This window comes from Perognathus longimembris, chromosome 8, assembly GCF_023159225.1.
Source record: "Perognathus longimembris pacificus isolate PPM17 chromosome 8, ASM2315922v1, whole genome shotgun sequence".
Lineage (NCBI taxonomy): Eukaryota > Metazoa > Chordata > Mammalia > Rodentia > Heteromyidae > Perognathus > Perognathus longimembris.
This window is the reverse complement of record NC_063168.1, coordinates 74,202,766-74,208,103: the sequence shown is the minus strand read 5'-3', so window position 1 is coordinate 74,208,103 and position 5,338 is coordinate 74,202,766.

The window sequence follows — 5,338 nt, the reverse complement described above, 5'->3', positions numbered from 1 at the left end:
GAATGGATGCGTGTTTTCGTGTGTTGTGAGTGTGTACATTGTTGTGTGTATGCGTGTATATTGCGTGTGCATGTGTATGCATGTGTATGTTTGAGCCCTTTGTTTTGGAAATGGACTCCTGAGCAGCCTTATCAACCGCTCAACACCCCAGCATCCCACAGGGCCCCTCCATCTCCAGGGAACCAGGGAGGAGGGGCATGCCAGGGGCAAAGCCTTCCCCAGTGGCGTGAGGTGCATGCAGCATCTGTGTGTCACTCAAGCCCACGGGGGAGCCCGGATGCAGCTCAGCCTTCCTCGGCGTGGATCTGAGGCTGGGAGAGGCTGGGAGTCCAGTCAGTGGAGGAAGAGATGGCACCCGGCTTGTGACAGCCTGACTCCCTTCTGTCTTCCTGTTATTAGTTTAGTCTTCAGGCCCTTGGAGGCTCCAACGCCTGTTGCTGCTCCGCTGGCCAGGACGGCGTAGCCGGTGATGCCACATCACACCTCTGGGGTCAGATCCATTGCCTAAGATATGGGAGACGGGTGGTATCCGTAAAGATCTGGGTCACTCCATACTGGCAGTAATAGAACCAACAAAATATGATGAATTAGAACTGGGATTCACAAATTGGAAGCCCTTGGGTTTGCAAAGGTTTGGCCAATGCCATATTGTACTTAGCTTTCTGACCAGCTCTGAGCTCTGTAACTGCCACCTGCCCCCTCTTCCTTCCTTCCACTTCCCCTTTGCTGGAATCCTGGATTTGAAGGTATCTGAGATCTGCTCTTGATTACCTTCATATTAATTTCTTTGTGATTATTTTATGGCATACTTAACATGATTAGGACAATGTGCTTGAGATCAAAAGTGCCCTTGTTGAGGCAAAACAAGACAGTGGTCACCTATACAAGAGTAATTTGCAAAAGTCAGGCTGAGTAGAATTGCCATGATTCTGTTTACACCATACACTCAAGCCACAATCAAGAGAGCTGATTTTAAAACAAACGGAATATTGCCCCCGGATGAACCATGGTAAATAAAGTGTTGTATCCTCCACTTCTCGGTCCTGCGGCGACAGCTCAGTGCCCGGGTTCCTAGTGATTGAATGAGAGCCCCTCGGGTTAGGACTCCTTCTGCCAGAGTTGATTCTGCTCCTGGCTTCCTGCGGAGACCAGGCTCTGTGGTTCTCCCTGGGCTCTCACCCAAGGCGAGTCCCAGGACACCCAGTGGGGCTTGGCTCCTCTCTGCCTTCTGTACCCCTTGCTCCTTGTTGGCTCTAGTCCTCAGAAGTAAGTGTCGTTGCTCAGGCATGCGCTCTGCTCCCTCCCTCTCTCTCTCACCAAAGCCAAACAGAACCCACCAAGGCCTGTAAACAACAGCTAGAATGAGCTTGTCCTTGAGACGGCTGTCCATCCGTGGCCCCTGAGCCTTGAAGGCCTAAGTCATCCCAGTGGCCTGAGTGAGTCATTCCCACTTAAGTGTGTGATGTTTTCCAACATGACCTTCCAGAGTGATTTGTTACATCGCCTTAACAGCTTTGGGTAGTGCTTATGTAACAGGTTGTCCCATTTCATAGTCAAGAAATGTTCTTTGCAGCGGGGTGCCTCCTGTTCTGCAGGGCCCCTGTTTGGTCAGAGCATTGCACTCTGGGACAGCTGGACGGGTTCCTGCCTTCCTGTCAGAGATAAGACCCAGAGAGTAGCCTTGAGCCTCTTTCCTTACTGTAGAACGGCACCGGGTTGGGGATCCTTTGCATATAGCTCAGACTGCAGGCTGACACTGCACAGTGCCAGAGAGCCTTGTCTGCTTACATGGACCATGGGTCCGTGCACTCGCACATGGAGATCCCAAGCTATCTTCATCCTCAAGAACCAGGACCAACCACCCGGGGCAGAAGTATGACCCCCATGTAACTGACCGGCCTGAAGGAAGATGCAAAAAAGTAAGCTAGAAGGAAAGGGACCAGATGGCACCTTCTTGATGTCCACTCCTCTGCACAGTCCCTAGAGACCTGCACCTTGCTACCATCTCTGATCATGCAGTGCTCAAGTTCACCCAGCAGGTCTTCTGCTGGACTAGAAAAGGTGAGACTAGAAAAGACAGTCCTTTCCTAGATCTGCTGGATCGACTCAGCAGGCAACAAGAGAGGAAACTCAGGCGATGGTGCAGAAAGGTGTAAGTAGCACTCGAAAACAGCATGCATCACTTCCACCCAAACACCATCATTTGCCCCCAAAGCAGCAGGGAGAGCGAATTCTTGTCTATCTGCGTATGCTACAAGAAAAGAAGCATAAATATTAGTGAACATCTGCTTTCTCTGTCAAAGAAGAAAAACTCCTAGCTGCTGTTTCGTTGAATATATATATTTATATTTGATATGTGGGTGTGTATATAATTTATCTCTGTGACTTGAATAGTAAGCACCCAATAATCATTGAGGATGAAGAAATGAAGGAAAAGGAAAGATTGAAGGAGAGGCATGTAGTTTGATCAAAGTGCGGCTGAGTTTTCAGCTGTAAATGACTCATCATAATATGAATTGAATGACTCTTTCTATAAGATTTCTTTAACAGATAACAAAAATCTGACCGCAACAGTTAGCACTTCTATCCTGATAAAGGAAGACAAGTAATCAAAAGTTAAAGCCCATTTAAAGGTTCTTTAACTTAAGAAAAATAAAAAGTTGGCAGATATGATAAAAGACATCTGGTTTCACACACACACACACACACACACACACACACACACACACACAGATACGCACACAGAGTACTCTAGCCTACCTATGCATGGAGAATGAGTGCCATTGGAAGCATTCATACCAAGATCATAAACTGTATACCCATTGGCATCTCATTTCGCTTCTTGTGTACTTTCCTTTAATTAACAAATTAATCTTTGACAAATATGCACCAGGTTGAGCAATAGCCCCAATGTTTAGATTCATGGAGGTTCAAAGCCCACTGGACAGGCAAATGAGGAAATCAGGCTTACTGAAGGGGGTGGACCCATGGATGAGGTAGTCATTCCATGACTTGCACCAGAAAAGGCATCACAGAGGTGGTGGCTTCCACGCAGACTCGTGGAGAATAAAGTGTTATTCACCACCATCTTCAGAGGTGAGAATAAGAGGCATGAGGGGAAATGCATTAGAGAATCAGAGGAAACAACTCCAGCACAGGGACCTGCATGAAATCATCTGGTGCTCTGATGGAACTGGGGGCCAGACAGCATGTTTCTGCTACCTGAGTGCCTGCCCCTCCCCTCCAGCTGTACGAATGGCTCTCGTCTCCACCCCAAGAGACGGAGCGAATGCACAGAAGCCTTTCTACACTTTGCTGGATAATGGGACTCCTTGTGCGTTGGATGCTTAGTTTCATTTCAATGTAAAGAAATATTCCCAACAGCAACAGATGGCACCACCCATTCTCATTCTTATCTGGAGCTCATCTGATTCTCTTTTTATACATAGGCTACTCTTTGCTTTATTTTCCCTTTCAGAAGAAAAAACTCATCTTGCACAAAATACCATCTTTATTATCATGATATGTTCTAGCTGTCTGTGGTGATTTTAATGTAGCACTTAACAGTGCTAGTATGTTTTAATAACATAGTATACCTTTTGCTCTTGCAAAACATCACATTATTCAATGTATGCAACTGCAAAAGGACATGACTCTTATATAATTTATGTGTCCTGATGGTATGTTATTAATGTGTGCACTTTATAAGGGTATAATTTTGTAAGCAATTTTCCATAAGATTGTTATAAGTGTTATCTTATAAATTTTAGGTAATTTGGCACAATATTCATTGAACCAAATTACCTCACTAATAACATCTCTTCATTTGTAAATACCGGTTCAGACTGACATTACAAATTTTTGGTAAGACATTGAGCCTGTGGACTCATCCAGATAGTGCTGTGTAATTTGGAGTGAGAAAGAAATCTCTACTCCCATAAATAAGCCAGCTTTGTTCCTCTAGATAGAAATGTACTTACCAGGCACTTGTGAAGCAAAATCTACTCTAGTCCATAGCATATTAAAACACTAATAATGTTTGATCTTGGTAAGCCATCAAGGGATACATACGTATCAACATGGTTGGTGGATTGGCACTAAGATAGTCAAGAATAGCCTGTTGGCTTGGCTTTCGGAAAGCATTTGTGTGACTTCGGCCAATATTTAATACTTTAATAATTTGAGCTTCCTCGTGGCTTATATGAAGATAACGGTATTGGACTGGATCACAAAGCCGTGATCTTCTTTAGTAATTGATTATGGATTATCCTCTCCCTTCTATATTTAAGGTCCGAATATCTTCTCTCCTCAGATGCATTACTAAGTCATCCGTGCCATGGAATATGATCATCCATTCGTGCGTGTCCAAAGCAACTTCGAAATCATTCCTTGTTAGCGACTGTAGCTGTGGCAGCCTGGAAGTCGGAGTGCAGGCCCCAGCTCACCAGTCACTTTCTAGCTCAGTGTCCTGGGGAAGTTTCCAGGCCCCAGCTCACCAGTCACTATCTCAGTGTCCTGGGGAAGTTTCCTTCTCCTCTGTACAAGGTGTTCTGGGTGTGTTCTACAACAATCCTGAGCCTGAATTCCCTTTTCTAGTCCATACCCATAGGGAAGAATGATAATGCCAGACTTCCTGAAGGTACAGTGGAGAGATTCATCGAGAGAAGAGCTGAGTGCATAAAGTACTGGGCAAAGGTAGATCTTCAAGAACTTGGCCTAAAATAAGGGACAATAGTGTAGGGCTGATATTATATTCAACCCATTTCCATCTCCTTCGAGGAGCAATAGAAGCACTATTCAAATACCAAATGACATGAAAACTAGGTTCCCATTTTATTGGGCCACCATTTTGTAAATAAAAAGCTGGAAAGACCGTTGATTCTCTTCTTCTTCCTCTTCTTCTCCTTGCTTCTGTTCTTAATTCAACAACAACAAAAAATCAGATAACCTACATGTTTCCATTTCCTGAGCCTATGAGAGAGCTGAAGTCTCAGTATAACCAACGAATGCAAAATAGAAGGAAAGAGTGAGAAGACGGAAGCGCGGGGCTGGTGTTGGCCTGCTGGATTTGATGAGCTACCAGGCAGACAAGCGGAAGGAGTCCAGCCCAGTCTTGAACCTCAGTGGAGTCCAGCAGGTCCATCCATGTGGTCACAGGTGCATCAAGGTCAAGTTCCACTTTCGTCTCGTGTGCCAAACCAGCCCCTCACAAGACAGCCCGGGAATGAGCGGCTCCACACCGCTGCTGCGACCCCACCAAGACATGGTGTCCTGGCTGTTTTCCTTGCATTGTAAGCATGCCTCAGCTTTTCTTCCCTGGACCTCAGTTTCCCCACCT